Source organism: Xenopus laevis, chromosome 1S, assembly GCF_017654675.1.
Source record: "Xenopus laevis strain J_2021 chromosome 1S, Xenopus_laevis_v10.1, whole genome shotgun sequence".
NCBI lineage: Eukaryota > Metazoa > Chordata > Amphibia > Anura > Pipidae > Xenopus > Xenopus laevis.
The window spans coordinates 200,402,510-200,416,707 of NC_054372.1; the positions used below are offsets into that span (position 1 = coordinate 200,402,510).

A 14,198-nucleotide genomic window follows, 5' to 3' on the forward strand; every position below is an offset into this window, starting at 1 on the left:
TAGGGCTACATATGGAGTCACTGCAAGATCGAGGTAGGAATTAGTGCAGCAATAGAAGAAGCCTATGTGTGTGCCCTAAACAAGTGAAAAGTGTATCATGGGACTGGGGTGGGACTTTAGAACCCACCACTACATTTTTAAAAGTAGCCCAATTGGCTATAAACCCGGCAACCTGGCAATCTCCTCTGTGTTAGTCTATGCAAGGAGGGGGAGGAGCCACCACCCCTGTGAGCTGACAGGAAGGAAGGCCTGCACAGGAAGTGTTTGGAGTTGACAGGAAGGAGCTGACAGGAAGATCTGCACAGGAAGTGTTTGGAGAGGAGCTGACAGGAAGATCTGCACAGGAAGTGCTTCTGGGAGAGAAAAGCAGCAGAGTGAAAAGCAAGCTCTGTTTAGGGTGTGGAAGGAAAGGGGATCCTTGTCAGGCTTGTCAGGAGACAGAGGGAGAACATATGGGCACATAGGGCAAGATCGAGAGGAAGGAATACTGCACATGTAGGGTTGCCACCCGGCAATGTAGCTGCCGGTAAATTTGTAATACGATTAAAAGGAGTCCTCAGACTGTTCCCAATCCCCTGGAACTTATCTTTTCTTTTGCCTTTTCTAGTGTCCGTGGCGCGGCCCCGCTGCTTCTGACAAGGAAGTGGGTGCACACAGGGTACCATACAGGAATCGAAAATGGAGAAATCCTAATCTCTGTTTATGTGGACGGCTCTAGCTGTCAGTGCAGATATCTGGGATAATGTTCTCCCCTCTGGAGGCAGGACAGACAGAAACTTGCTTTTAAGCTCCTCCTCTTCCTGATCTCCACCTCCTCTCATCAGTCTTTTGTTTGTCCTGCTCTGGGGCAGACATACCTTCCTCCTCTCCTAATATTTTTTACAGATAAAGACTAAATAAAGGTTCTTGAGTGCTCCTTTCAGTCAAGACCTTAGTGTGTGCTCCTGTAGGTAGAGCCCAGAACAAAGAATACTCCAGGGGTAAGTTGATCCTGCTGTGTGCTTCCCTGGTAAGTAAGCCTGCTGTGCATGCTTTCAGCCCCCTTATGGTGTTGTGCTCCCCATAGGTGAGCCCCTAAAAAACTTTTATGTGTGCTCCGCATCCGTGAGCCCAATACAGCAGTACCAGGGCATTGCACTCCCCCTGGTGAGCCCGCATACTCCTGCTGCATACTCCACATTATTGTGAGCCAAGTTCAAACACTGACTGTTATAGAACCAAGGTGTTGCACTCCCCCTGGTTACCCTGCATATTCCAGCTGCACGCTCCACATGTGAGCCCAGTTTTTTAAACCATCACACTTAAACATAAGTGATCAGGAGCTTAGCGGTTCTGGACTCCCTGTCCCACAAGCCAGTGGGTCAGTTAAGTGTGAAGGAAGACGTGTGACGTCTCTTCCTCTGCCTTCTCTCTATAGTGTGCACTTAGTGCGGCCAAATAATGGCGGCTCAAACATGGCGGCTCAAGAGGATTTAATGGATCAGAGACAGGCCTTGGCACCCGAAAGAGCTACTTCATGCACAAAGAAGGCTCATACCAAGAATGGGTAAAAAAAGAAAGTTTTCAAGAACACCTTCTCCAGATAATTTATATCACTATAGACTCTGACATTCAGCAGGACATTAATCTTGCTGCTACTACTCTCACCACTGCACAAATTCACTCTGTACCACAGGCTGGCACTCCTTCTCTAAGCAAAGAAAAAAAATCCACTGTGGCACAGTCACAAGAGGCTGACATTCAGGATCACAATCAATTTTTTAAAATTGTTTGAATGGATCCAAAATCAAGTTAAAGCTTCAGTTCCACAGGCACTCAAAGGTCAGGTGAAACATGGCAGTAGACAAAGAGTAGAAGCTCATACAGCTTCCAGTTCATTGCTAGAATCCCAATCAGGCAGCGATTCCTACACTTCAGACTCAGAGGGTTCCTCTACAAATTCCTCAGTGAGTGGCACATCTCCAGCTAACAAGCAACCAGAGAAAATTAAAACACTCCTTAAACATATATGCAACACCTTAGAGCAGTGATCCCCAACCAGTAGCTCGTGAGCAACATGTTGCTCTCCAACCCCTTGGATGTTGCTCCCAGTGGCCTCAAAATTTTTTTTGAATTCTAGGCTTGGAGGCAAGTTTAGGTTGTATAAAAACCAGATGTACTGCCAAACAGAGCCCCAATGTAGGCTGACAATCCATATACAGGTAGGTGCTACCAAATGGCCAATCACAGCATTTATTTGGCACCCCAAGAACATTTTTCACGCTAGTGTTGCTCCCCAAATCCTTTTACTTCTGAATGTTGCTCACGGCTTCAAAAGGTTGGGGATCCCTGCCTTAGAGATAGCAGAGACACAAACTACTATTTCCAAGGCAGATAAAGTACTAGGACACAGATGCAAGAAATTCAGGTATTTTACCACTAGCAAATGCATTACAGAAACTATTGCTGAGGAATGGGCTGAGCTGGACAGAAGAGCATCTATTTCTCAAAAAAATTTCAACAAATATCTGGTGGCTGAGGATCTCAAAAATATATGGGATAAGTCTCCGAAAATAGACTCAGCTATAGTCCAATTATCAAAAAATACCACATTGCCAACAGAAACTGTACATGTGTGTCCGCCTTAATCTATATACTATATCAAATCACACAATCGATCCCCCCGTGTAAAACCATAATGGAGTTAAAAAATCATAATGGAGTTAAAAAATCCTCATAAGTGTTAATGCCCCAAATCGTGTAGTTGCAATCAATGATGCTCCTCAATAAGTTACAAATAATCATTGATAAAAATATTTAAAAATACATGTGAAAATGAAAAATAAAAAATGAAATATATCTTAAGTCCCCCTAGTGTCCAGAATTCATAGTCCCGATCATGATGTATCAATCAATGTTCATTGGCAAAAAAATGAATAAATAAATCATACTATAATTGGTGCTGATCCGAAAACGGAATGTCCTCCGCTTGGCCGCTGACCCCCCCAGCCGATGTGTAAGGCAACAGTAGATGTTCCGCTTCCATCTGTATTTTTCTATCATCTCGGCAGATCCACACAGCGGGAGGAAGAGCCCAGCCCCAACCCCTGCAAACAGAAGGATTTTTTAACTCCATTATGGTTTTACACGGGGGGATCGATTGTGTGACTTGATATAGTATATAGATTAAGGCGGACACACACGTACAGTTAGTACATACCTGATTACCAGGTTATATAGATATATGTCACGGGGGAATAAATGCATATCCACTTGTCTGTTTTGGTGCGACCCCTTAGGGAATAGTAACGAGTATATCAATAATGAGTATATCTACGATGAGCACATTAACCTTGGCCTGACCCATCGATGGTGGGCGAGATATTGGGTTATAATGATATTATGCGGTAGAGAGAGGGTTAAAGGACAAGGAAAGGCAAAACAATAAAATCCCATTTTTACATTCTTTAATGAAAAATAAACTTTTCTCCAATATACTTTAATTAAAAAATGTGTACTGTTTTTATAAGAAACCTGACTGTATGCAGTGAAATTCTCCCTTCATTTACTGATGTGGATAGGAATTGTCAGACGGTCCCTAACTGCTCTGCAGGGAAACAATTATACTTATGTACAGCAGGGGGAGCCCCCGCCTTACTTCCCAGCCATGCAGAACTCAAGCAGCTTTGTGTATGACGACCCCTAAGCAGCCCAGACCACACTGAGCATGTGCAGGGTCAGGGTCAGGCCAAGATGTATAACAAAGTTACAAGATGGTGACCCCCTGTGGCCAACTTTGAAAGCATAAATCATTTGTTTGATTAGGCTTGTGGTGCAGTAAATTCATGCTTATGTTTAGTATACAAAATACAGCATTTCTAGCCTTATTCTATTTTACACTTTACATGCCCTTTAATATGACGGTTACTTGAATGTTTTTCCACAGAACCACTGAGATGTCACCCAGTTTCGGTTATCAGAATAGCAATAACGGATATATATATGTAGAGAGAGCCCCTGGGTAGACCTTCCACCCTTATTTAAACTTTGATATTTTTCGTAACATTTAGCAACTATGTTAATAACTATGGCAACAAATTGGGAAGTGAAACATAATGTTACTAAATATTTGGTTTTAACTTGTTTTTAAATTGTACTTGAGAGTGGGTATGGTTATATTGTAAATGTCATTTTCTTTTGTGTTTAGTTTTTATGTGATGATGATTATTTAGTCTGGGATATGTATATTAGTCGTGCTTTAATGATGAGGTGGATACGTCATCTTTAATTGGCCACATTTTTCCCTCCGATCTAGGTATTTAAAGCATTTGTGTTTATGTATTTGTTACTTTGAAAAAGGCCTCGGAGGAGGCCGAAACGTTAGACTCTTGCAATAAATTTTCTATAATTTTCATACGTCCTGTGAGTGCGGATCTTATTTGTGCATTTGCAGATTGAAACTGTTGATACTGCACCCACGCAACTATGTATTGAGAGTGCCGGCTTCATGGAGGACTATATATATATATATATATATATATATATATATATATATATATATATATTCCCCCACAATCACAGCACTCACATTTAAGGATCTCTTCTTGGCCTGGGTGCGTGTGTCCAATGTAAACTGTAGTCCTCCAAAGCAGAGACCGCACTCTCAGGGCTTATGAGAATATAAATTATTTTATTAGAAAGAACTAACGTTTCGGCTGCGTACCAGCCTTTGTCAAAGTCACAGATATACATATAAACCACCCTTATATACATAGTAAAACGGCGCGAAATTTCAATTCCTAGTCGCATAGTGACGAGACCCGTTCCAATTGGTTCCCCCGCATCCTTAATCTGCGTTTTATATCATGTGATCCCATATTCTAATACATCTATTTTACTCTCACACATCCTCAAAATTATCACTTTTACCCCGTCTGTGTTCTATACGTTATCCAGGCACCTCAATACTTGTCCTGGCGCAAATGCGTGTTATCATTATAGTGCACCCGGCACTCACTCACCATAACGATTTTTCTTTTATCTCTAGGGAACTTTGTGCAGCGATCAGTCTGGTTGTCAACTCCTGCAACATTATACTCTCCTCACCGATCGTCTTGAAACTATATATAGTGAATAAAGTACCCCCTCTTGTAAAATATAAGGATATTATAAGTTACCGAGGAGTTTCATGACCATATAAAAGTACGAGGCCGAAGGCCGAGTTATACAGGTCATGGAACTCCGAGGTAACTTCTAATATCCTCATATTTTACAACTGGGGGTACTTTATTTATTATAATACACAAGTTTCAGTGAGTCATGTGACAGAAATGACATCACTACTCACCGTTTATAACTGATGACATCACTACTCACCGTTTATAAGGATATAATTTACAAGATATTCATGGCTTTTGTGTATTATATATCAATATGTAGCTATGTCTCCTGTCAAACTGTGTTTCTTCCCCCGTGTCTCCAAAGCGTCCTATCGCCATGGTAATGATGACGGATTACTAGTGCGGAGCCGTACTCATATCTCAACGTGCCTTCAGTGAACTATTAGTCCAATGCGGATGTAAGTGATTAAAACAATAAGGTGATATGTGAACAAATAAATCTGATAAATGGTGACTAGTAACATGATGTGAATAATACTATCTATAAATAAACCAGATCCCTTTTCATAAAAGGAAAAAAGAGTCTGAAGACCATATTTATCGGTGTGGCGTGAATCTGTTGTGTTTTGGCATATAAACCACTAAAGTGCATTTATACTAACTCTTATCTATCAGAGCTTACTTCTCCACCACTGTATGTGATTCCTTCATGAACTGTGCCTTGACCACGTCTCCTTGTAGTCTCAATGGTGATCACGCTCCATAGTGTATTGAGGAGTTGTCAATCCACACTCTCGCTTGTACACAATCCTTACTGAACCTGATCTGTATAGAAAATTAAAAAATGTAAAAAATTTTTTACAAAGATATTTTGAAAGATATAGCGAATGGGTAACAAGAGGAAACGTGAACTATACTGTACATCCATCTCTTGTTTCGTGGTGTACAATGAGATGATAGTGAAGTTAAAAATTATAGGAATAAACATTCCCAGCCTACATTTAACCCTTTCTTTAGGATTATAACACACCCTCTCCATATGTAAAAAACTCTACCCTATCCCCCTATTGCTATCACGGCTCCGCACTAGTAATCCATCATCATTACCATGGCGATAGGACGCTTTGGAGACACAGGGGAAGAAACACAGTTTGACAGGAGACATAGCTACATATTGATATATATAGTTTCAAGACGATCGGTGAGGAGAGTATAATGTTGCAGGAGTTGACAACCAGACTGATCGCTGCACAAAGTTCCCTAGAGATAAAAGAAAAATCGTTATGGTGAGTGAGTGCCGGGTGCACTATAATGATAACACGCATTTGCGCCAGGACAAGTATTGAGGTGCCTGGATAACGTATAGAACACAGACGGGGTAAAAGTGATAATTTTGAGGATGTGTGAGAGTAAAATAGATGTATTAGAATATGGGATCACATGATATAAAACGCAGATTAAGGATGCGGGGGGAACCAATTGGAACGGGTCTCGTCACTATGCGACTAGGAATTGAAATTTCGCGCCGTTTTACTATGTATATAAGGGTGGTTTATATGTATATTTGTGACTTTGACAAAGGCTGGTACGCAGCCGAAACGTTAGTTCTTTCTAATAAAATAATTTATATTCTCATAAGCCCTGAGAGTGCGGTCTCTGCTTTGGAGGACTATATATATATATATGTATGTATATGTATATATATGTATATATATATATTGACCCAGACAAACAGGTTATTGCCCAACAAGCAGTGGCCAAGCATTGGAAAGAGGCCAGACATGATCCCTCCACATTCAAATGTTTGCCGATTGATGAGATACCAAAACCACCCAGGGGTGGTGATATAGACAATATGTTGTTAAAACGTGAGGCATTCTGGATACATGGACTGGACTTTGTTATTCCAAAGGGATTAAATGGGCAACTGCAATTAAACTGCTTCTTCACCTATGCCAATAATGTACATTGGCATAACCATGTTATAACTGCAACGTTTTGTTTTACAGGGAAATGTATACATAGTATCTAAATGAAAATCATGTGAATTGTGAAGTCTCTACAATCTGTGAGTAACATGTTTTTAAATGTTTCTATGTGGCAACAAAAAAACAATTTGAAATTATATGCAGAATTGACCTTAATAGGTTAGCACAGAGGTATAACACTGACACCCAATGGTCAAAATATGGAACTACACTGTCAAGCACTGGAAAAAGAATTTTTTTTTGAAACAACAGACTGTATATGGACTGATGATGTCATACGGGCGCCAAAATCCACTAATGGGGGTGAGTATTTAATCTAATACACAGTATGGGCACATCATCCTTGATAAATCTCCCCAAGAGGGAACGAAATGTCAGATGTAATGTTGTGTTACAAATAAATACACTTCATTCACAAGAGACAAAGAGTGTGCTGATCCTTCATCACTTTGTTTATAACACATTGATCTTGCTTCTCTGCCTCATACAGAATCGAGTGCGGACACCAACAGCATTTATATATATATATATATATACTTGAGTTCCAGTGGGCAAACAGTCTTTTAATTTAGCCAGATACATAAGTAGGGTTGCCACCTTTTATAAAAATTTTTACCGGCTGCTGGGGGGGTGGGGCCTCAAAGGGGCGGGACGTTACATCAAAAGGGGCGGGACTTGATGTCAAAAGGGGTGGGCCACACCAAGGACACCACGGACGCTAGAAGAGTCAAAAGAAAAGGTAAGTTGCAGGGGATTGGGGGCAGGCTGAGGGCTCCTTTTGATTGTATTAAAAATTTACCGGCAGCTACATTGCCAGTAAATTTGTAATACCAGCCCCTGCCTTGGCAGGTATTTTACCGGCTAGGCCGGTAAAATACCGGCCGGGTGGCAACCCGATACATAAGTAGTAATTTAATATCAGAGACATTAATGACTGGCAAACTTCTGAATACTCTTTTTGTTTCTGTGAAAGATATATAATAAAACATAAGGATTTCTTTCTCTTCTAACTTCAGTCCTTTGGGTTTTTTCATATGCTTGAAATATGTTCTATTTTTTAAAATGTAAGTTTTTAGGGTTACAGCGAACCACTGCATTTGCTGCTACACCTCCAGCTCCACAGATATGTGCTCAGTGACTGGGAGACAAGCAAAGTGCTGCAGACCCAACAGTCCAGGTCACCATTTTGCCACCATTTTTGGGGGATCTACTGTATGTTAATTTCATTATATTCTGTTGCGCTCTGCCTGCTGGGAAATACAGATATAGTTTTTATTTCTAAATTATTTAGTATTTAGTTGTAATATTGGTGTGTAGGTGCATCTCAGGTCATTTTGCCTGGTCATGTGATTTCAGAAAGAGCCAGCACTTTAGGATGGAACTGCTTTCTGGCAGCCTGTTGTTTCTCCTACTCAATGTAACTGAATGTGTCTCAGTGGGACCTGGATTTTACTATTGAGTGTTGTTCTTAGATCTACCAGGCAGCTGTTATCTTGTGTTAGGGAATTTTCTTTATTAAATTCAATATCATACAAATAAACAAAGATAATCAGAACATTATATCATCAGAATGAAAACATCAAAAGGAGATATTAACATTTTCCCATAATCTAGAGATTTTAACCTCCTGTGCCTCAATAACGAGGATTTCCCTTAACACAGCATTGGCAGTATATTCAATAGAATCTACATCTTGGCCTGTTAATTTCTTACAAAGTAAATGGCACAAATAATACCGGATTATTGCAATTATGATATACAGTGTTTCCTTATTACACAGACAGTCCCGGATCAATATCCCGTATGCAGCTTCAGAGAAACATAAATTACTCAAAAAACCAAATCCCAGTTTCCTACTGACTTGATCATAAAAAGTTTTTGTTATTGGACATTCTACTAAAAAATGTTCCTGAGTCTCGGCCTCCCCACAGTTCCATGGACAGTTTCTATCCACCGCATTCAGGTAACTGAGATTGCCTTTAACAAAAAGCTTGCCCTGAAAAGCCAACCAAGAAATATCAAATCATTTGTTAGGTAGCCTTTTACTATTCAGATACTTTATACTTTCTTGTTCAGTGGCACCGGGGCAGTCTCTCAGGACAACAGGGGAACAAAAAATGAGTCTTTAGCACTTCATTGTAAAGGGTCTTACTAGGGGTCAGATCCAACGCTCTAGAGCCAACGCCAAATACAATGGGAGAGAACCTCCATGAACCCGGACCTCCTTCACTCTCCCTCCCTGCAACCATTCCTTAATAAATGGGAATATCCAAGATTTTAAACTGTTTTCCCACAGAGACATATTGTTTTTAGGTAAAACCTCCAAATTAAACGTAAGAAAAATGATACCAAAGAATAAAATGGGACATATCATAGTCAGACCCCCTTCCTCCCTTGGCAAGAATGTTCTCCCCCACTTTACAGGATTCAGCCTATTTCCCCAAAGCATTTGAAAGAAGAGGCTGTACATCCGGTCATACAAGGCTTCTGGTAAAGGAAATACATACGAAATGTAAAGAAAGATCGGAATCAATAGAGTCTTTATAACAGCAATTCTTTCTTTATAAGTCAGTCTCCAGGATTTCCATCTCTGAACATCTGACATGGCAGTTACCAGTTTTTCTTCCCAATTAACCTGCATGTTATCACCTCTCCCAAATTTGATATCTAATATATTAACCTGGGAAGAGGCTACAGGAAAATCCCCACACTTAAAAACAGGTTCAGTCTCCAAAACCCAAAAAGCTTCTGATTTGGCTCAATTGATGCAAGAACCAGAGGCCCTTGAACCTGATACCCTCCAATCCACATTCCTGCAATGATCTTAAAAAAGGATCTACTGCAAAACTATATAAGAGTGGGCTTAAAGGGCACCCCTGCCTTACATCGGACTCAGCTTCAAAATTTTCCCCTATCCAGCCACTGATCAATGGAAAACTTTTCTTAATCAAATTACAAACTGCTGGGGAATACCGTACATTGCCAAAGTAGCCCAGACTCATGGTCAACGTTGTCAAAAGCTTTGGCCTGATCTAATAACAGCAGAAACTTCCCATAACCATCAGTCTTACACCTCCAGAATTTCCCTTATTGTTAACAAAGCTCCAAAAATATTCCTGAAGTACTGAAATGGAACCAGAAGTGTCTCAGAAAGCTTAGAGAGTCTGGAAAAAAGAATCTTTGCTAGAAGTTTTCTGTCAGTATTTAACAAAGCAATTGGCCTCCAGTTTTCTACCTCTCTTGGATCTTTCCCTTTTGATAACAGGATTAAGGAAGAAACCCTCATAGAGAAAGGAAGACCCCCACCTTGTAAACAATAATCCCTCAGCACCTCTAGGATACCTTCCCTTGTCTCAGCTAAATTATCATCTGTATTAAAAAGGCCACTGATCAGCTTTTTACTAACGGATTCCTTAAAGTTCTGAAAAGGATCCGGAGAAGCAGATTTCCCATAATCTTCTCTAGTACCAACGATCTGAATTGACTGTACTGGCACTGTTTCATTAAAAACTTGAGTCGGGTAATTTCCTCCCCAGCCGCCCCTACTGATATACAAGCTTCCAGTTTCTTTCTTAAACACTGACACTTTTTGTTATTATAACGCACCTGTTTAAAGGACACATTTTTGACACGTAACTCCTCCTTAGCTCCCTCCCACCACTGAGATATAGAATCCAAGAAATCCACTTTGACATCTGACACTGAAAAAAATCTTTAAAAAGAATTTGAACTTCTTCATCTTCCAACAAACTCCCATTAAGTCTCCATATCCCCTTTCCCCTCCTAAACCCTTCTAATCCCCCAAAAGCACAGGATACCCTTAAAGGAGAAGGAAAGTTCCAAACCAGTTTATTGCCAACAGATTAGCCACAATAGTGCAAGTTAGAACACTATTTTTATTCTGCAGAATGCTTAACCATACCTGAGTAAACAGCTCTAGACACTCTGTTTGTTTAGGATGGAAGCTGCCATTTAAGCTTGGTGTGACATCACTTCCTGCCTGAGTTTCTCCCCGTTCACATACAGCTCTGAGCTCAGATTACAGCAGGGATGGGAGGAGGGAGGGGAAGAGGAGCAAACTGAGCATGCTCAAGCCCTGCCCTGGAGGTTTATGCTGAAAACAGTTAGTCTGATACAGAAGCCCATGAGTACACAATAAAAGGAAAGAAATGCAGTGTTTCTTTTGACAGAGGACTCAGAGCAGCTTTTCTTTGAGGGTTTGCTGGTATATGTATATAGACCTTTCTGATAAAGCTTACTTACTTTTAACCTTTACTTCTCCTTTAAATGGTCACAATATTCAACTTCCTGCTTCTCAATAACATCAGAGAATGACTCGTTTTTTTTATGAAAATCATGTCTAACCTACTGCTGCATCAGCACAGAAATACAATATTTCCCCACACGTCCCCCCCAGGTACCAATATCAACTATACCTGCCTGACTCACAATATTGCCAAAAACTGACCCTCATATTTGTTAAACCTCCCAGTTCTGTCTTTAGCATGGAGGACTTGATTAACATCACCCGCTAGAATAACTGTGATGGAAGTGCACAAAAACTGCTTAACTTCAGACAATAAGGCTCTTCTTTCAGATATTCTCTGGGGGCCATATATATTTATTAACCTTAGCAAAACCCCCTCAATCTTAACATCAATCATTAGACATCTGCCTATTTGTATCTCTACCAGACGGACTTCCTCCAACATCCTAATACCCTTAAAAAGGATGGCGACTCCTCCTGCTGAGTCTTCTGCTATAGACCATAGAGAGCAGCCATATTGCCAGTCCCTCTTTGCTCTAAAAATTTCAACTGTCTTTGTGAGCCGTGTTTCCTGAAGGAAGATAACATTAGCCCCCGAATCCTTCAGACTCTCATATGCAACAAAACGAGCCTTATCTGATTTTATACTACACACATTTGATGTTAAAAATTTAAAGGAAAAATCTGGCATGGTATTACTTTTTACCTCCCCATTCTCCTCCTCAATAGAACCTTTTCTCTTAACCTGAAATCTGGGCTGCCCATCTTCTACATCCCAGTCAGTCACCTCATCTTCCTCCATTGATTCCCACTCATCCTCTTTAGAATCCTGATCTTTTTTCCTTTTAACTTTCCCCCCTTCACTTGCCCTACTTCGCTTCCTCCTGGATTGCCTGAGGACCCCCTTAGAGCATTTCTCCTTCTCCTCCTCAAGTCTCTTCAGATCGTCCTCCTCTGCAAGTTCCCCCCAACTTTTACCATCAGGGAGAATGAATCTGTCTGACACAGGGATCTCTTTAGCAACAGTTATTTTGTCTTGCTTCTTCCCTGACTTTTTACCAGCCACTGTCCAATTACCCCTCTTTTTTGTTTTTTTACCACCTCCTTTTTACCTGCCTAAACAACCTCCTCTCTTTCAGTACCTGCACGTTCTTTATTTTTCCTCTGACACTATTCTCCTGCCTGAATCCTTCCTGCTCTGTGGACTGTTCCGTATTTCCATCTGGGAAAGAAGCCTGATGATTTTGAAATTCCCTCTCAATATTTGGGCAATTTTTCAGCACATTATGCCTCTGGGCAGTCCCGGTGTATATGGCCCAACTGTTTACACAAATTACACCTTATCTTATCACATTCTTTACTGTCATGGCCCAGAACTTCACACAAAGCACATTTTTTAACTTCACATGTATTAGCAAAATGCCTGTTGGACCCACACCTATGGCATAATTTAGGCCAGTGATCCCCAACCAGTAGCCCGTGAGTAACATGTTGCTCTCCAACCCTTTGGATGTTGCTCCCAGTGGCCTCAAAGCAGGGGCTTATTTTTGAATTCCAGGCTTGGAGGTAAGTTTTGGTTGCATAAAAACCAGGTACATTGCCAAACAGAGCCTCAATGTAGGTTAATAACCCACATAGGGGCTACCAAATGGCCAATCAAAGCACTTATTTGGCACCCCAAGAAAATTTTTCATGCTTGTGTTGCTCCCCAACTCCTTTTACTTCTGAATGTTGCTCACAGGTTCAAAAGGTTGGGGATCCCTGATTTAGGCTGACCTGGAATAAAAACAGACCCCTCTCTCTCTGCCAATGAAAAAAGAGTTTGGCTTTAAAACCTTCCCATTCAGCCGCACCCTTTTTCTGTTCATATTTACACCAAAAAGCCTCTAAGGTTTGTGTTAACTTAAAGTCTACATCATATTCACTGTCAGATATTGTGATTAAAGCAAAAACATCATCAGGTGTAAAACCCAGAGACTGTTTAATAAGGTTTCTTGCTACAAACCTCCTGCCGGGCTCCTTCCCTTTTTCTCCAGTCCACTTGATTTTTGCAACATTTTTTCTCTTAAATGTATTTTGATCCATGTTACCATTGTTCTGACCCAAACTGCTCCATCTCCTACAGTAGCTGAGTCATTTCTTGCCTGAAAATCCACTTTTCCTTTTTCTGCCCCTTCCCCCGCATCTCATTAGAATCATTGGGTTCAGGCAACTTTGCATTATCAATGGTTGCACTGCTGTTCCACCTGAACCTGCTTTCTCTGTAACCACCTTTACTTTTGTGTTTAACCCTTCACCCACATCCCCCTGCTTCCCCATACTCATAACATTTAAAACAATATTATTAGATACATTGGAAACAGAAGGAACCTTAGAAACTTTCAATTCATTTCTGCTGTGACTATTTCTCATCCAGTTCAGTTTCATTACTTTTGCTAAGTGCATTTGTATTTAAGTCCTTTTCCTTTAAACCATTACTTAGTTCATTTTCACTTAACTCATTAGGGTTTGAATAGTCCAAAATAGTCAGTTCCATGTCCTTCACAGCTTTACCAGAAAGCACCACTTTAGAAACAAATTCCTTCTGTGCTGCAGACTCTCCTCTGCATTTGCTGAAATCTCTCTTTATTACTATATGTCTCTCTCCAGGGCTCAATCTTTTTAAGAACAGTTTTCCATTTCACTTTCCACCTCCTCCAAATCTTTATTTAACATCACAAGGTCCCATATCTTCCTTGCTCGGCTCTCACCCTTTGCAAATTTAATGTCCATTGCAATCCTACAAATGTTACAGGAGCGTGTACATACACTTCTGGGGCCAGCAGCATTACCTTTCGGCATACA

At 40.6% G+C, this 14,198-nt stretch overlaps 1 protein-coding gene across 2 annotated transcripts in view; it reads left to right on the top strand.

The window, feature by feature from the left end:
• The window catches only part of LOC108704993 (E3 ubiquitin-protein ligase TRIM39), a 54,080-nt gene that overhangs the window by 36,948 nt on the left and 2,934 nt on the right, over nt 1-14,198 (top strand). The gene's annotated exons all lie outside the window — the stretch shown is intronic.